Genomic DNA, 18,581 nt, shown 5'->3' with positions numbered 1-18,581 from the left:
GCAAGAGGGAACGTTTGGGATTTTAGGAGTAAGTTCATTCTCTTCCTCTGGGTGACCCGGTGAACTCCGGTGCAGCTCATGTGCCGAGTGTCTAGTGTCAGTGGTACCCGGTCGGAAGTCCTTAGCCCTCCAGGGCCTTTAGAGAAAGCACCCGTCCCTTATCTTAAAGGGAGGACGTCTTCGTCTTCCAGTTCGCAGTAATCAACGACTGCTTTGGTAGAACACTTAAAATGCTTTCTCAGGATACCTTCTGTGACATAAATGGACTCCAGGTTCCTTGAGGACAGGGGCTGTCCCTCCTGCCTGGCAGCACCCGAGCCAAGGGAAGCCTGGCCGTGCCTTTTCCCGCTGGCGCGTGGCCTTCCATCCTGGGCTGTGTTCATAGAGTTCTTCCCCTGGCTGCCAGGTCGTCCCTTTACTCATTCAGTCCAGGGATGTTGAGTGAGCACGCGGGCCTGGAACTGTAGTACAGGACGTTGTCAGATGATTCTTGGACTCCAGGAGTTCTCAGCCCAGGGGAGGAAAGACTTACAGAGAAATATGCTGAAGGGAAGTGGTGTGTAAGCCCGAGGCTGGAGTGGTCAGGGAATGTTCCCAGGAGGTGATGCTGCTGTGTGTTTTGAAGGAGGTTCAGGGATTGGCTGAGCAGAAAACACTTGCTGTATTTTTTTTAATCCCAACAACAGGGGAAGAAAACCAACTTGCTAGGATGCAGAACTGAGCCTGTATTACGCATTCCTCTCTCTAGCCCTGTGCATTCATAGCTACTGTGCTAGTTCTCCGGGGTCCCCCTCCTTTGTCTTCTGTTCCCCTTCACTCTGAGGGTGCTTACAGCCTACCCTGGGTGCAGCTCTCTTTGAACTCCCATGGTTGATATTCACAGATTACCATTTAGCCGAACTGTTTTGTTCTGGTCTAGATTTAAAACTCAGCAAGGGTGGGGACCACTCCTGCTCCATCCACATAAGCACAGTGATGATTGGTGCATACAGCAAGCATTTAGGGAGGGCTAGTAGAAGACTTGTATTTATTAATTTAATTGAATTGAAAAATATTTATTTATTTGACAGAGATAGAGACAGTGAGAGAGGGAACACAGGGAGAGGGAGAAGCAGGCTTCCTGCTGAGCAGGAGCCTGACGTGGGGCTGTGTCCTAGGATACTAGGATCATGACCTGAGCGAAGGCAGATGCTTAATGATAGAGCCACCCAGGCACCCCTTTAATTTTATTTTAAAGATTTTTATTGTTGAGAGAGAGCAAGCACGTGTGAGAGAGCACAGGTGTGTGAGCATGAGCAGAGGTAAAAGAAGCCCCCCCCCCCCCCCAAGCTGGGAACCCTGAGGCAGGCCTGGATCCTAGGACTGAGAGATCATGACCTGAGCCAAGGGTGGAAACTTGACCAACTGAGCCACCCACACGCTGGAGGATTTTTATGTTATTACCTGCTCTGTAAGTGTGACAAGACAGTTCAGCTATGACTCAGGTGTAAACAGTGTTTTGTTTTACTTGTTTCGTGGTTTCCTTTTTAAGAAAGTGCAGGTCTGGTCAGCAGCATATCCTCAACTTGGTGTTCATTCATTTATGTCATTCATTCATTCATTCATTCATTCAGGCTCCACGAGTGGGAACAGTCCTCTTCCCCTGTACAGAGTTTATTTTTGAATACTGCATTTTTACTGCACTGGGGATTTATTCTTTTAAACTCTGTAATTGTTTTTGATAAATCTCTGTCTCTCGGATACTGGCTTAGAGCTAATTCTTTTCTATTAAGTACTTCTTAGAGTGGTTGACCATAAACCGTCAGAGAAATCACCACTTTTATGAATGACTTTTGAGATTGGGCAGCAACTTACATCGATAGTAATGGAATGTGCTTTGAGTGGAAAACTGTAAAGATAGACAGCATTTCACTTGAAACCAGGGGAGAGACGGGGATGTTTCTGACAGGGAAACATAACTTACCTGTGGTTTAGGTCGGTGTCTCAAGTAATGCACGGCTCAGCAGTACTGCCTGCCACGTAAAAATTAAAAAGAAACACTTACATGGGAGGCACTGTGTTAAGTGCTGTGTGCATGTATGAATTTCTTTAATCCTCCCAGTGCCCACACGGGCTGTCTGCACTGCCCTTCTTCACCCGTTTGAGGAGGACAGTTTGAGGAGGACACTGAGGCACAGAGAAGCACGTGACTGCCCATGGGCGTGTCCCCCAAATAGTTCCTCCGGGACTGAAGATGCTCTGATTACATATGGTATATACCTGGAAAATGGGGAAGTTCAGAAAGTAGTCACTCTTTTGACGGTTTAGGGTAATTACATTTATTGTTTCCGTTATAGATTGTGTATGTTTATGACTAACTTTTTCTGTTTTTTGAAATTGTGGAAAAAATATACATAACTACAGTTGGCTTGAACTCATTTACGGGGGCTTCCAAAACAGAATCACGTTTTTTTGGTTTTTTTTTTTTTTAAAGATTTTTAAAAAGGTTTTGTCTATTTTTTATCTTTTTTATCTTTTTAAAAAGATTTTAAATTTTTAAAAAAAATTTTTAATTTTTAATTTTTTGTAAACATATAATATATTTTTATCCCCAGGGGTACAGGTCTGTGAATCGCCAGGTTTACACACTTCACAGCACTCACCAAATCACATACCCTCCCCAATGTCCATAACCCCACCCCCCTTCTCCCAAACCCCCTCCCCCCAGCAACCCTCCGTTTGTTTTGTGAGATTAAGAGTCACTTATGGTTTGTCTCCCTCCCAATCCCCAATAGCACGTTTTTAATAAACTAAGAGACTTCCAAAGCATTCCTGTTTCCAAAGGAAAGTGGTTTCAGTTAAAAATGATAAACTTTGGGGCACCGGGGTGGCTCAGCTGGTTAAGTGGCTGCCTTCAGCTCAGGTCATGATCCCAGGTTCTGGGATCGAGCCCCACATCAGGCTCCTTATTGAGCGGGGAGCCCGTTTCACTGCGGCTTGTCATCCCCCTTGCGTGAGCCTGCTTTCTCCCTCCCCCCAACCCTGTTAAATAAATAAATAAATAAGTAGTTAAAAGAAAAAGAGAGATAAACTTTGTCACTTCGCCAGTGATGCCAATGAGAATGCCTTTGGAAAAATGTGAATGTGGTTTATACATAATAATGTGCTTTTTCTCTGAAGTCTTCTTAGAGCAGAACGTGTAACCTAGAGCTCTGTTTTGGTGTCCTAGCAAGTTGGCTGTCCTGTTGTTGATGTTGGTTTTTCAAAGCGGGGGCTTCAGATACTTGTGCTTTGAGGGCCCAGGCAGAAAGCAAGCCGTGGAGGGTTGGAGGTGGAATGTGGTAGGGAGTGATAGGGAGTGAGGTAGGGGTCAGCCATGTGTCTGCCCTGTTTATGGGGAGCTGCTTTCTTCCAGCTGATGGCTGACCAGAGAATATGCGGCCTATGTGGCCAGATCTAGCCATTTTTCAGTTGGCACGGCACATTCTTCCAGTGAAAAATTTTCCAACTTCAGTACTTAAGAAGAAGATTCATGTGGAACCCGTATCGGAGAGCATGGTCGGCCCCACGTACAAAGGACAGTAGAGGCCTTGGAAGGAGCTCTGTATCCATCCTTGGACTCCCCTGCTGTGGCATTAAATAAATTCCTGCTTTCACGTGTCTGGTTGTACGGCACGCAGACGTATCCCTGAAAAAGTGGTCCATAAGCTCATTTTGTTTCTTTACTGTATTGGTAAAACTAGCCTTGTACCTTACTATGGAATATCAAGGGCGTTCGGATGCAGCTCCTTTGTAGAGCCAGTAATCACTCAGTGTATTTGTTTTGTGTGTTTGTACTTCTGTGTTTAAAGTGGGGAATGCGGTTAGATACTGTATATTGGCGGAGTTAAAGGGTTCATAAGCTAGGCACGCTGCGGGTGACTCCGGTCCTTATGGTTGTGATGTTTGTTGTGATGAGATTTGACCCGTCAGGGGAGCTGTAGAAGCTTGGAAGAGTGTTTGGTCCCTAATACTGGTATTTGAATTCTAGGCATGTTGCCTGTATCTTCCAGTTTCCAAAAAATCTATGTCAATCTGTTTCTTTATAACCTAGTACTGCTGCTGGTTGGTTTTTCTTTTTTCTTTTTTTTCCTGGCCTTGTTTTATATTCAGTCCTTCTCTTTGGCTCACAACAGCAATCTGGTCCAAAGATTTACTTTTTCTATTTCCAACGCTATCATTATTTTTATGTAGAAAGTATGCTTTGAGTTACAGCAGTTCATGGGGCTCAAGCTTCTACTCTGTAGGGAGAGAAGAGATGTCATTTGCTACAGAGTTGATACAGACAAATGTCTTGCCACATGCTGTGTTTCCACTGTAATCCGGGGGTTTATTTGTGTGACACTTAAAGAAAAATGACCATATTTGGGCTGACTCTAGGCCCAAAGTTTTTCTTGGAGGAGTGGGGGAGCAATGGGGATAGAAGTATTTGGGGGAAATAGCCCTTATCTTCCTTACTGTATCCATTGCATTTTCGTTTACAGATTATTTAATGCGTTCCATTTACTCCTATAATTCCATTTCTTTTGGGTTTCCTGAGCCCTCTTTTTTCTTCTTCTTTTGAAACCATTTCAAACTTGCAGAAAGTTGTAAGAAGACCGGAAAAGAACGGTATCCCTTCACTGAGGACTCCCTGCGAGTTTCTCTAGTTATCCCAGTTCCGTCCTTCTCATCTTTCTAGCCTCCTTCAATCTGGAAGAGCCGCTCATCCTTGACTTTGACGATGTTGGCGTTTCACAGGCCAGTTACAGAGAATATCCTTCCCTTTCTTAGAGGGTGTTGTGTCTGTCTCCTGCAGACCCCAGCTTGTGTTACTCTCTGTGAGGGGAGGTACGGTGTGCTTAGAGGACTTGGTGGCTCTCTCCTTTGGATTTTTACAACATTCCATTCATCCCTTCGTTTGAACATTTATGATCTTCAGTTAGTAAGTATGGTCTGGTTTCTGTATGTTAAGTGGGATACCTTTAAGAACAAAACATATTTAAAAAAATCCCTGCTTTCATATAGCTTATATTTTAGTGAGGGTAATAGACCACTAACAAGATAAATAAACAACCTAGCAAGTAGGTCAGGTTGTGATGGGTGCTAAAGACGACAGAATCAGGCAGGAGAGAGTGGGGCAGGTTTGGTGGTTCTGGGGAGGGTGGCCAAGGAAGGCTTCCCATGAGGGGGATTCTGGAACAAGACTCCCAAGAAAGGGAGGTAAAGGCCATGCTGCTATTTGTAGGAGGGCCATCCGAGTGGACGGAGCCTCGAGGGTGCAAAGGTCCTGCCTCAGACAGGCTGGGTGTGGGGGGAGGCAGCATGGTGGTTGGAGCCAAGGGAGAGTGGTAGGAAAGGTGAAGCAGGGGCTCCATCAGGGTTTGGGGCCACGAGGGTCATGAGAAGTCTTGAGAGACCTTTGAGCAGAGACTTGACATTTGCTGACTTAGGCTTGAGAAAGGAACCCCCTGTTATTTAGGGATGGGGATAGGAAGAATGCTAGAAGCAGGTAGACGAGTTCAGGGAATGGAATAAGCCCTCTGCATAGTCGTTTGTTCCGTACGGTGGTACGTGGAAGTAAGTTAGTGGTTCTCAAACTTCAGGATACATCAGACTTATGTGGGCCGTTGCCAAGTGATGCAGACTTTTTTACTTGGCAACTCGAATTCACTGGGTCTCACCTGTATTGTTCACAGGTACCTGCTGGGGAGCAGGGGGTGGTCAAGGGGCAGGTTGGGGGGGGTAGGTTTGTCCTTGAAGCACAGGTTGATACAATAACAAGTGAGTTTGGAATGAGTGAATAATTGGTTTATGGAAAGCCCTTTAGAAATACTTAGACATGAAGTGTTTTCTACTCTTCTTGCTTTATTTCTTATAAACATATTATTTCAACTTCCAAAAATTATGTGGTAGTATAAATTTTCTCTTATAACTAACTGATTTAATGCCTAGAGATCTCGCTAGGGAAGAACAGTTTTTTTAAAGAGAACTGTATTTTGTAAAATAAACATAATACTGACATGCTATTTTCCTGCCTCTAAACACGTGGTTTCAGAAGGAATGAATAAATGGTACTAATAGGATTCATTCTCAATGAAGCTATTAAGTGCATTCAAGAGGAAATTGGCTTCAAGGAGTAGGTTGGATGAAGCCATTAAAGATCTGAATGAGTATTTTAGATACAGATGGGTATTTTAGAGCTGGAATGGACTAGATCAAGCTTGACATTATATTGTACCAGAGGCGCATGGGACATATGTCAGAAGGAGTCCTGGAAACAGGGCTAAGTGTGAAGCATTAAGGGACTTGGCTCTTGTCCTTGGTGAATTAAGTTCAGTCTTGCATGGGTAATGTTGGGTTGAAGGTGACGATGAGTTGTGCCTTAAGTGTGATGTCGTGGACAAGAGCATGGACTTTGGAGCCTCACTAGTTTCAAATCCTGCTCTGAACTATCAGTGTAACTCATAGGGAAGCCCTAGTACCCACTTCACAAGCCCATTGTGGGGGTTGAGGATTAATGATCACAAGGTATTTAGAATGGGGTCTGGCATATTGTAAGGATTCAGCAGTTACTGGCTTTTTCTCCCCTCCCTCTCCTATTTTTATTATTACTGTTACATTTCAGTGCTTTCAAACCATAATTTGCTTTCTGGATTACTATACATCTTCCATGGTTGTTGTTCTGGGATGAGTATAATTATTGGTCATGTCTAGAAATATGCCCATTTGTGCCTCTGTTTATACAAAGAGTTTAAAGTCTTAAGTATATGGTATTTGTCTTTTTTTATTTATGACCATTGCTTTTTGGAAGTCAGTTGCCATCAATGATATAACGTTAGGTTCCCCCAACTTCTCCTCCATAAAAGAGGGATGCTCATACTTGCTTCAGGAACATGTGGTGAGAATTAATGAATAAGCTAATGTTTGTGGCTCTACCCCATTAAGTACTAATTAGCATTAGTTACTGCTCTTAGAGTTTCTCCAAGTGCTGTGATCAGACTGATTCTTTGAACCAGGGGCTTCAAGAGAACTTTTTCTTATGTACTGTGGCAAGTAGCATCTGAGAACATTTGCTGTTTTATTACTCCCTATATCTAAAAATTTAATACCTCTGCAACAACAAAAAACTAAGGTAAATCAGATAATGTGTTACAGAACTTAGTAATAAAGTGTTACTTATTAAGTAAGTATTAAGGGAAGCTTTTTTTTTTTCTGGGAGATCACTGTCTTTCATTTCTTACTTTCTCATCGTTACACAATGGTTACATCTGTACTTAGCAATAATGTTCTAAAAATTCCCACAGGTGTGTAAAGGCATAGTAGCCTTCAGGTACTATGAGGTAGATAGAGGCACTACTAGCATTGCAGTTTGAGGGGAAAAAGAAAAAGAATTGTATTTCAGTTCTGTCTCACTAGAGGTAAGATTTGGGAGTTTCTGTACCTCAGGACCTTTGTCCTTAAAACTGGGATAACAATGCCTTTGGAATAACATTTGTTAAATACCAGGCACAAATGCTAACATATGTGCCTGATTGTAGTGAGTACTCATAATGATTTTATTTTTCCAATAGCATTGAATTTGGTCATGTAACTGGAACCAATTTCATAGTTTTCATATAAAGCAAAAGAAGGTATCTTTTAGGGTCCTAGAGTCAATTGGATTTCTGCCTGACATACACTTACCTTAAAGATCTAATTTCCAAACTTACTCTGGGAGGACACTTCTTCCATCAATTGGCAAAATCAAATCATTCAGAGAATGTGAATATAGAGCGAATACGGGACTGTGTGTGATATTCAAATAAAGTAATTCATTGTAATTCAATTTTGCATTTCCTGATCTTGTATTAAAATTGTGGGTCCCCAAAGGAGTAGGCTGACCAAGAACGTGGGTCTGTACCCCAGGAGGGGGCTGGGCCTGGGTGAGCCTGGCCTTCTGTGCTCCACTAAAGGCAGTGTTGATTTAACCCCGAGTCTTTTGCTCACATAATTACAAAGTTAAAATTCAATTCCTTGCAGTGGAGGCCTGAAAGGATTAGCTACCCTCTTGATTGATGTGTAAAGAGAGTTTTATAATCTCTGGAACTATGGCTTTTGAGGAACAAAATAATCTAAACTATACTTTTGAAATGGGGCAGAAGATATTATTATAGGTTTATTCTTAGGATTCTCCTCTTTTGATTTGTCTCTGTAATTAAATACCTACTTGTCGGCAGGGAGGGTGCATAGAGGAATGATTATTCCCTTGCTTTAATCGCTGTTAATTTCTTAGTGATACTTTGAAGTGGTGTCCAACTGTCTTCCCTGGCTTTCAGACGCTTTGATGAAACAATAGGAACTTGTTAAGTACATAACCAGATTCTTTCCACACAGCTCCCTCCACGAGGTCTATTTTAAGTTAGTTAGGTTTGATGTCCAGACTGAAAAGCATTTATTCACCAAGGTCGAGGAGTTTAACTTCTTAAGACCCAGGAGCCTAAAAGTATTGCTCTGAACTACCTACTGTGTCTCCCTTCCAGAAAAGAAAAAAAGAAAACGTAGAAAGAAGTAAAGGGACGCTTATCTTCTTTGTTAAGGTGTCAGAATTTAGACCCTTTCCAGATTTCTGTTTCTTATTATAATTTGCTAAGTCTCTTGTCTTGGCTCTCTCACCTTCCTCTTTCTTACCTTATCACTATCCCAAATAGTTGATTATTTTGGTACATTCTACGTATGGTGCTCCTTTTTGCAGACTCCATATCCTCTACTCTACTGTTCATATTTTGGGAGCTCCTGAAAGGTTCAGGCCAAGCTTCTCTTTCTCGGCACTTGGTACTCTCTCGAGTCGTGCCTGTGGCTGCTGAGTGTCAAGCCAGAGCCTCTGCCACCCGATGTTTCCACTCGAATGTTTTAAAGCACACGTCAAACCCACCAGTCCCATATGAGCTCTTGTTCTTTCACAGAAACTGGTTCCTATTATTTTAAAAGCACAATTCTTACATTTACCCCACCTTCTTAAAACTTTGCAGGGATCCCTCAAACCTTGCTGGTGGGAATGGAAATAGTACAGCCGCTGTGGAAGACACTTTGGAGGCCCCTCAAAAAATGATACCTAGAGTTACATACGACCCAGCAGTTCCACTCCTAGGTATATGCCCAAGAGAATCAAAAACAGATGTTCCTATAAAATGTGTCCAGGAATGTTCCATAGCAATGATATTCATGATAGAAATAAAATGTCCAAGTGATGACTGGGTAAATAAAATGATGTATAGATACAGTACAATGTATATACATGGCTGTTCTTCTATAGAGGAGTGAAGTACTGATACATTCTATAACAGGGATGAACCTTGAAAACATTATGTAAAGTAAAAGAAGCAAGGCACAGAGGGCCACATATTGTATATTCCATTTATATGATGTCCAACATAGGCTGATTCATAGCAGGTTAATGGTTGCCAGGGCTGGGGGCAGAAGGGAGCAGGATTTCCATTTGATCTATGAGTCTTGTTTTAGAATTAGATCAGGGTGATCATTACACTCTGTTTTGAAGATACTAAAAAAAAAAAAAAATCACTGAATTGTACAGTTTAACATGATGACTGTATTATTTCCTGAGGGCTGCTGTAACAAGGTCCTACAAAGTCTGTGAGGTAAAATGGGGAAACTCACTCATGGTTCTGGAGGCCACAAGTCTGAGATCAATGTGTGGGCAAAGTGGTTTCCCTCTGAGGACCTGGACGGAGAATCTGTTCCAGGCTTCTCCTAGCTTCTGGTGAATTGCTGGTGATCATAGACCGATCACTCCAGTTCCGCCGTCATCTTTACCGTGATGTTTTTCCTATGGACACGTGTCTCCAGAGTTCCCGTTTTTATAAGGACATGGTCCTGTTGGATTAGGGCCCACCTTCATTATCATAACTAAGGACATCTGTTACAACCCTATTTACAAATGAGGTCACGTTTTGAGGTACTGCTTTTGACTTCATATGAATTTTTCAGGGACAGAATTTGGTCCATAACAGTAACTTCTATGTTATGTGAATTTTACCTCAATTAGAAAAAACCCCAAACCAAAAAACCCTTAGGGAAATTTTGCTGTCAAGTAAGAGACTAAAGCCCTGAGAGTAATCTGGCCTTTGCCTCTCTCCTCAGCCTTTTCCTCTTCTCTTTCTCTGGGCCCTGGCCAGCTGCTGGCTTTCTTCTGTGCCAGCCATGCTCCCTCTGACCGCAGGGCCTGTGCCTGTGAGCTGCTTTTATTTTATTTTATTTTATTTTTCCTTTTTTGCCATCCCCTTCCTTCTGTTTCTTGGAAGCCTTTTCACCCTTCTGACCTCTGTTCCGATGTTACTTTCATGCGGGACTTGCAGTGTAAAGCCACCTCTTCTATACAGTACCCTGCATTTGGTCATCTCTTGCTGTGTGACAGGGCACTCCGAAACTTGAAACTTCGTGGTGTTAAACGACAGCCATCTGTCACGCTCCTGGATTCTGTGGCTCAGGAATTCAGATACAGTGTAGACGATCTGTCTGTCCTCTGTGATGTCTGGAGCCTTGGCAGGGAAGATCTCCACTGCATCGGGCTGGAATCCCCTGGGAGTGTCGCCACTGCTGTGTCTGGTGCCTGGACTGGGATGATGCAAAGACCGGGCTCCGCTGGCTCTGTTGACCAGAGCTCCTATCCGTGGTTCCTTGATGTGGCTGAGACGTCCTCACAGCAGGGCAGCCTCAGGATAGGCAGACTTGTTACAGGACAGTTTGGGGCTCCAAGAGTAGGTATTCTGGTGAATAAAAAGAAGCAAGAAACTGAATGGCCTCTTACGACCTAGCTTTGACAGTCCACAGCATTGTTTCAACCCCACAGTCTAATGGTTGACGCTGCCACAGCCATCCAGATTCACACGGGGGTGGGGAGAACGTAGGTCTCACCTCTCAGTGGGAGGAATACCAGAATTTGCGGCTGTGTTTAGAAACTACCACATACTTCTCAGTGGGTGCTTCTTAAGAGTGCTTCCCTGGAAATCGCTCCCTTGTGTTGTTACTGGATTCATTTCCACCTTTCCATCTAGATGATAAGCTTACTTTGCTTGCCGTGGTATTCCCAGCATCTGATACGGTGACTGGCACATACTAGGTGCTTGGTGAGATGAGGAGAGGAAGTTGACTGGGAAGAGTTAGAAAAGGCACAACAAAGAAAGGTATCCATTTATGTCCGAAACATCCTGAGCTTGTGCAGCTGATCCAAGCACGTGGCCACTACTACATAAGCTCAGGGGTCCGTAGCTGTATTATTGCATCCTCGTGATCTCCGTTGTTCGGCCATAAGTCTGGCTGCCTTGTGACTGTTGATGGCGGAGGAGACCTCTGAGAGCCGCTACCCATGAGAAAGCTCTCTTGACGCCCGCGGTAAAACATAGCAACATAAGTATAAGTGAAGCCAAATGTTTGCTGAGTCAATTCCCTGTGAGAGAATAAACGGAATTAAAAATTTAAGTCTTAAACAGACTAATACTAATAATGTGTGTGTGTGTGTGTTCGTGCCTTGTGGTGCCTGTTGGGTGAAGACAGGAAGGTAGTAAGGGATCTAGTTTGTTTGTTTGTTTATTTATTTATTTATTTTTGTTGTTACATAAATTAACCCGTTTATTATAGGCTAGCAATGTTTCAAATGGCAGCGCTTCTAGTGGTCTTTCAGCTCCTTCAGTCTTCTGATGGCAGACTTAACTGCGAAAGCAGAAGTGGTGTTGTAGGTCCAGGCGCCACCACCGAGGGTTTTCATGCAGGAGCAACAATGCCAGATCCTCACAGCTCATCTTTTCATCTTGGTTTTGCCACAGAAGGAGCAAGTGTACTCGGCATGCTGGCTTATCTCAATCTTCTTCACCATCTTCGTGAGGGAGGCACCATAACGGGTTCCGTATTTGCCCACGATTCCAACCTTGGTGCGTTTAGCCATATTGCCTCAAACTAGGTCTGAGCCCCGAGAGCGGGATCTGTTTATTTTTATCAGACTGACTTTATCTGAGCCGTGTGGGGCTGATCATATTTATTCATCATGCTTTGCAGAATTTAGAATGAGAGTCTCCTTCCCATCTCCTCGGCTCCTCATTTCTTTGAAAAATTTTGAGTAGGAGGCAGACACGCATACAACCTTGCCGGGCACACGGTTCACTTGCTCCTTGGGCTCCGTGTAGCTACTTGACATTTGTGCTACAGACTTGACAGACGAGTGCCAATTTCCCCTCCTTGCCTGTACATTTGCAGGCCAGTCGTTTACATGGAACCTCTTAAAATGCAGAGGGATGAGAAGCAATATCCTCAAATGCTTTTTTTTTTTTTAAAGAATTTATTTATTTGTCAGAGAGAGAGAGAAAGAGAGAGACAGAGAGAGCGAGCACAAGCAGGCAGAGTGGCAGGCAGAGGCAGAAAGAGAGGCAGGCTCTCCACTGAGCAAGGAGCTAGATGTGGGACTCAGCCCCAGAACCCTGGGATGATGACCTGAGCCGGAGGTGGCGGCATAACCGACTGAGCCACCCAGGCACTCCTCAGATGCCATTTTATTTAGTTTTTGCTTCTACACACCCAAGACCCTGATGCAGTGTGGGAGCATGTTAAACACACTGGCCTTGGAGTCCCATGGACCCAGATTTTGAACTGCAACCCTGCCAGTTTTTATTGCTGTGATGGGAGGCAAGTTAGTTACCCTCCATGTGCCTCCTTTACTGAAGGTGGGGGAAGGGAGATGATAATTTAGGTGTTGGAGGAATTTAGTGAGATCAGATGTGTAAAGATCCTAGTGCAGTCTGGCACATAGTGAATGCTCAATCAGTGTTAGTTATTAGGACTATTATTATGCAAATGTCACTGCTTGGGGTTTACTTGGAATTTAAATATAGTAGTATCGGAATGGCTTTCACAGAGCGCTGGATCTTACTCTGATTTTGCTCTTAATTGGAAAGTAAGTTTATGCTGTTTCAAGTTCAGGATATTTGTAGGTTATTAGTGCAATTGTTCTTACCTTGTCTTTAATAGTGGTGACTTTGCTTTGAAAAGCGTCTATTAGGAAATAGACATTCAGAAGGAAAAATGGTTCAAAATCCTAGGACTTGAGAAAGTTCAATGTATTTCTCTGCCTTTTTCTGACCTCATCCATCGTTAAGGCTGTCAGAATAAGAGACGTGCTGATTTCAGGATGTCTGGTTTAACATTGTTGGCTTCCGCCCTTTCTGAACAAGGGTCAGCATGGCCGGGGCTTCTGTGAGGACGCCTCAGTTCAGAGGCTCTTGCTAGTTCCTGCTCCTGTGACCAGGGATGGTGGCAGATCCTGCCGTCTGTCGCGAAGCGGAGTTGGAGGAGGGAGGGTTTCGTAACAGATGGTTTCTTGGCTATCTGGGACCTGTCCAGCTCTAAGCTTGGAAAACGATGGGCCAGACCCTGGGCTGGCACGGATGTGGGCTCGATTGCCAGAACAGGAAGTGAGGTCCCAGGGTGATATCTTTGGGGCAGCTGCTGCTGCTTGGCTGGTGGGCTGGCCCTGGCAGCACTGGCTTCCCATGGTTTGGTGAGGCAAGTGTGTGTGGCACAGTAACAGCAATGAGGTGGGAAGTCTGGCCCGGAATCTGAGGTGGTAACCGTTTGGAGCTGCCGGCCTGGTTTGGAAGGGGTGTGGGGCTTGTGCCACCTTTGCCAGGGATGGAAATGAGTGAATGTGAGAGCCAAAGACCGATGTGTCCTGCGCTGGTCAGCCTGGCATTTCGGCTTGTGTGAGAGCAGTGAGCAGTGCTGTGTGGGAGGGCTTGGCTGTCCTCTTTGACATTAGCTTCCGAAGACTAGGAGCTTATCCCAGAATTTGCTAACCTCCTTGGATACCTTTTTGGAATAATTAAATCATTCTTGGCGGGTATGAGTATTTGGCCTACCTCTTACTAGCTGGGTGTCCTTGGGCAAATTATTACTCTCTCTGTGCTTAATTTTTCTTATCTGTAAAGGGGCCAGACTGGTTGATGTTACAGGTAGGAGATCTTTAAAGTCCAACTCTGATTAAATCATTTTATGTATCTTCATATGTATGCACAGTTTTTTGAGTCTTGTTGACGCACAATGTTACATTAGTTACGGGTGTACGACTTAGTGATTTGACAAGTTCATACATTATGCTAGATTCACCACAAGGGCCTCTGCCATCTGTCCCGCTACATCGCTATTACAATATGTATCTTCATATATTTTGGTATTTGCTTCTTTGAGTAATGGGCCCCACAAATGTACTTCTTAAAGTGAGACATAAACCCTTTCTTTTGTGCTGCTTTTTAAAGATATGGTACTCTTCCATATCTAGTTTTTAAGAATTTGGAAATCAAAGTATGAATCATTTTATGGAGAGAGGGACCCAGATTTTGTTTTTTTTACAGCCTAGAAATGATCTCATCCCATTTATTGTTGGGACGGTGCTAGATGTAATTGCTGTTGGGGAGGTGATGTGTAGGACACGTGGCATACAATTATAGAAGCGTGTTTTTGCAATGGCAGTAGGGGCTATCTCGTCAACCCTTTAAGGTTGAGAGGAGCCTGAGACCCAGAAAGGTTTCACCACTTCCCTTCGACTGCAGCTAGACCACGTGAGGGCAGAAGCTGCTATCCATTGTGACCTCCCTCCTGCCTTTTGGGCATGGGGTCCAGCTGGTTTCTTTATTAGCATTTGTCAGAATGACCTGAGGTAAAGATCGCCTCACATTGCCTCTCCTCTGACCTTGGTAGGTTCTAAAATGCCAAGTCACCCATACTCAGAAGAATTCCTTCAAGGTAGAACAAACTCCCAGAGCTTTGGGCTTCCTCTTCGGGATAGTCTGTGTAGACCTGCGTTGTTTCTCGGGAGCTGGCCTCAGGTCCTGGAAGTATTCTTCACGAGAGGCCTCTTCTCATCACCTCCCCACTGAGGGCTCTAATTTAAGAGAGAAGTGGAGGCACAGTTCTGAGGAGGGATGCAGATTCGATGGAATGCAAGAGAAGCATGAGCTGAGTGGGTTGGGTTAGTATGAACTAAGAAATCATTGTGAGGGAAAAGTACAACCAGAGAGCCTTACAAATCTACCTAGTGTTTGGATAAGGTTCTAATGCAGAGCTCTGGGAAATTGGTAACCTTCTCTAGACATTGTGTGTGTGTATTGTCTGAAGTGAGTTCCACATCTGTGTCTTACTTCCTTTTGGTTCTCATTCTACTTCTTACCCCACTGTAATTGTCAAAAATGCCCTATATGTTTCCTAGGACTCTTGCTGTCAGCCAAGTCTGGCCATTTCTGCCTTAATTCCGTCACTTCTTCCTAATTGAAATAGATGCATTTGCCTTATTATCTTCACTCTAAGACATTAACTTTCCAAAACATGCTTAGAATTCTGGTGGATCAAAGGATCAATGTGTATATTTAATGTAGTGCTTTTCTTTTTCCTAAAAGCACTGTTAAGAAATCTCTGCATCTGGGGTGCCTAGGTGGCTCAGTGGGTTAAGCCTCTGCCTTGGGCTCAGGTCATGATCTCAGGGTCCTGGGATCGAGCCCTCCATCGGGCTCTCTGCTCAGTGGGGAGCCTGCTTCCCCCCCCCCACCTCTCTCTCTGCCTGCCTCTCTGCCTGCTTGTGATCTCTGTCAAATAAATAAATAAAATCTTAAAAAATCTCTGCATTTGAGAATCTGGAAATAATGAATTAAATGCTGGACTTTCTTCTTCTTCTTCTTTTTTTTTTTTTTAAAGATGATTATTTATTTACTTGACAGAGATCACAAGTAGGTAGAGAGGCAGGCAGAGAGAGAGAGGAAGAAGCAGGCTCCCTGCTGAGCAGAGAGCCTGATGGAGGGCTCCATCCCAGGACCCTGAGATCATGACCTGTGCCAGAGGCAGTGGCTTAACCCACTGAGCCACCCAGGTGCCCCTAAATGCCGGATTTTCTTAGTGAAGAGAGAAGCTGAGGGGTTGTAAGCAAAGCTGTTAGAATGGAAGGGCCATGAAAACCAGAAAGGTGGGGGCATTTTGCTAAGCAAAGTGGAAAAGTACTGTATTCGGTTTAACCCCCTGGAGGTTTTCAGGCTTGGGTAAATTTTGCACAGGTGCAGGCTCTCAAGAATTTTCAGGAAAGCCTGACACTAGGCTCTCCTGGTCCCGAGGCATGAAAACATTGTAGCAGGGGTTATAGGTTCTGGTTTACAGGTGACAGGGGAGCTGAGACTTGGAGGGATATCTAAGGATGCAAACTGCATCCCATTTGCTGGGCCTCACAGGTCCTGTGTCGACAGGTTGTTCTGGATCCAAGATCTAGATTGGGAGCGTTGCCAGCAGGAGTTTGTGACCACTGTCTCCCTCTTTAAAGCAGCTGGAATGACTTAGGGGTCTCACCAATTATCATCATCTTTGTTAAGCAGAACGTCTAATTAAATTTTCTTGTCCTCTGTTGTTGGTCAGCAGGGCATAGTGTGCGTGGTGTTGGGGATGCTGCTGGAGGGGTTGACAGCAAGGCCATGGAGCGTGGGCCTTACGTTAAGTCCCTTACTATCTGCACCCGCGCTTATATATTCCGTCCCAGAGACGAACTGGCAAGATTGAAAGAAGATGGCATTCATCATCCAAATTTAAATTTGTTTCTCATTAACAGATATTCTGCCTGTAGTGCACTGTGAATTAATATGTTTTATAAATCTTGTAACTGTCTCATGAAGAGCATAATTAGTCATAAGTGTTTGGGTGTTAGAAATGTTAATTTGTTCAATGTAGGTATTAAAATATCCTGTCAGTTCTTTATTAACGTAACTGGGAGTGTTAACATTGAGAGGGGCTCGAGCCTCTCTTGACCTCTGGAAGGCCCTGCTGAACTGTCTTTCCATGGGCTGTTCTGGGTCATGTGCTCACTTCTAGGCCAATCCTCTGTGAGTGGGGCCATCAGTTGAGCTGGGAAACTCTGTCCCCTGGGTACTGAGAACAGCCTGAGGTCTTGTCCTTAGAAAGTGCTGTGGCTGTGATGGGCTTGTGATGGAATTGAAGACGGGACTGTCTGTCTGTTCTGTAAGACTGAAGAGTGCGGCCCACGGCAGAGCTCTGATTGAGTCCCGAGATCCGCAAGTCTTAGGCAGCTCAGCGCCTCGTTTCTCTGCCTCTACTCTTGTAAACCGCAGGCGACTTTTGAAAACCAAACACTCCTAGAACTCATTTGTGCTTTGAGATGTGCAGCCACTGCTAAAATGCTTTCTTAAAAATAATTGTGGGGTGCCTGGGTGGCTCAGTTAAGCGTCTGCCTTCAGCTCACATCATGATCCCAGTGTCCTGGGATCAAGCCCCATATCAGTCTCCCTGCTCCACGGGAACCCTGCTTCTCCCTTTCCAGCTCCTCCTGCTTGTGTTCCTTCTCTCACTATCTCTATCTGTCATAAATAAATAAAATCTTAAAAAAAAAAAAAGGAATAATTGTTGAGGCAGTTGGCAGCTGTTTTGGTAACATCTCAGAGCGAACAGGTCTATGAGAGGAACAGTTCCAGAAATACAGAGAGGAGGACGTGGTGCAAGGGGCCATTTAGTAGTGAGGTGAGGGCTGGACGTAATCATCGGTTGTGCTGAGGGAGGGGTAACATTGGAAAGTGCTATGAAGATGCAGCTTGAGTCATTGTTGGGGAATCTCTGTAATGAATAACTGGCCTTGAGTCCTGACCGTGACAAGGCGTTTTGAATTCATAGACCTGCCTCTCCCACCTGACCCCTCCCCCGTTTCTCATTATCAACCTGTCCTATTTATGCTGTAACTACCATCTAGAGAGATCGTACACAGGGCTGGGTTGCTTCTGTCTCTGGATTTGTTGCCTGGCCAGAGCTTTGATGTCTCTAGTAGGGACTAGAAAATTATATTGGAAAAGACTGGTGTGTTAACAGACTTGAGGTAAAGCAGTCTGGGACTCTGTCGCATTATGAAGGAAGGGAATTTGGACCTTGGTGTTTTGCAGAGACCACATTTGCATTATTAGAGAGCACAGGATTATGGGTAAGATGGTTGCAACCACTGAACTAACTTAGTGGGTTTGGATTCCTGTTCACTCAAAATCCCCTTCTGATGTGCTTGTTGAAACTAATATCCTGGGTAGGTTTTATTATGATCATTTATGGTACAGTCAGAGTATCTGGAAATAAACAAGAGAGTAGAGCGTGGGCACCTTTTGTAAGCCTGTTGCTTTGTGGACAGATTGCTTATCAGAAACTGGGGCACTGCTGCACGTTTTTCTTCAGACTTCTTTCATATGTAGATTGACTTGGTATTTCAGTCTGCTATTTTGCCAGGATAAAGGCAGGTTAGTACTCCCCTCCGTAGGGCATCGGACATCTCACTCAGCTGTAGAATTTAGGAAAGTGCAGATGCTGGGCTTAGCCTGGAGCTGTTTGCCTTGGTCTCCAGCCCAGCGCCCATCACTGTCATTTTGATGGTCACATCTCTTCCACCCTCCTGAGTTCCTTCAGTGAATGCACGCCGAGCTTGGTGATCGTCACCAAGCTGGGTATGAAATGGGAACAAAACAGCAATGATTCTTGACTCCTTGGTTTGGCCAGGAAATAAGTACATAAATACTGCA

General features: G+C 44.3%; 1 protein-coding gene and 1 pseudogene across 2 annotated transcripts in view; one reads left to right on the top strand and one right to left on the bottom strand.

Moving 5' to 3' along the window:
- The window catches only part of TSPAN5 (tetraspanin 5), a 170,259-nt gene that overhangs the window by 29,904 nt on the left and 121,774 nt on the right, over positions 1 to 18,581 (top strand). The window lies entirely within an intron of this gene.
- Positions 11,663 to 11,938, bottom strand: LOC123388083 (annotated as a pseudogene).

This window comes from Mustela putorius, unplaced genomic scaffold (genome assembly GCF_011764305.1).
Source record: "Mustela putorius furo isolate JIRA1106 unplaced genomic scaffold, ASM1176430v1.1 tig00003871_pilon_pilon_pilon, whole genome shotgun sequence".
Lineage (NCBI taxonomy): Eukaryota > Metazoa > Chordata > Mammalia > Carnivora > Mustelidae > Mustela > Mustela putorius.
The sequence above is the reverse complement of the archived record's forward strand: the minus strand, read 5'-3'. Positions and strand labels throughout refer to the sequence as shown.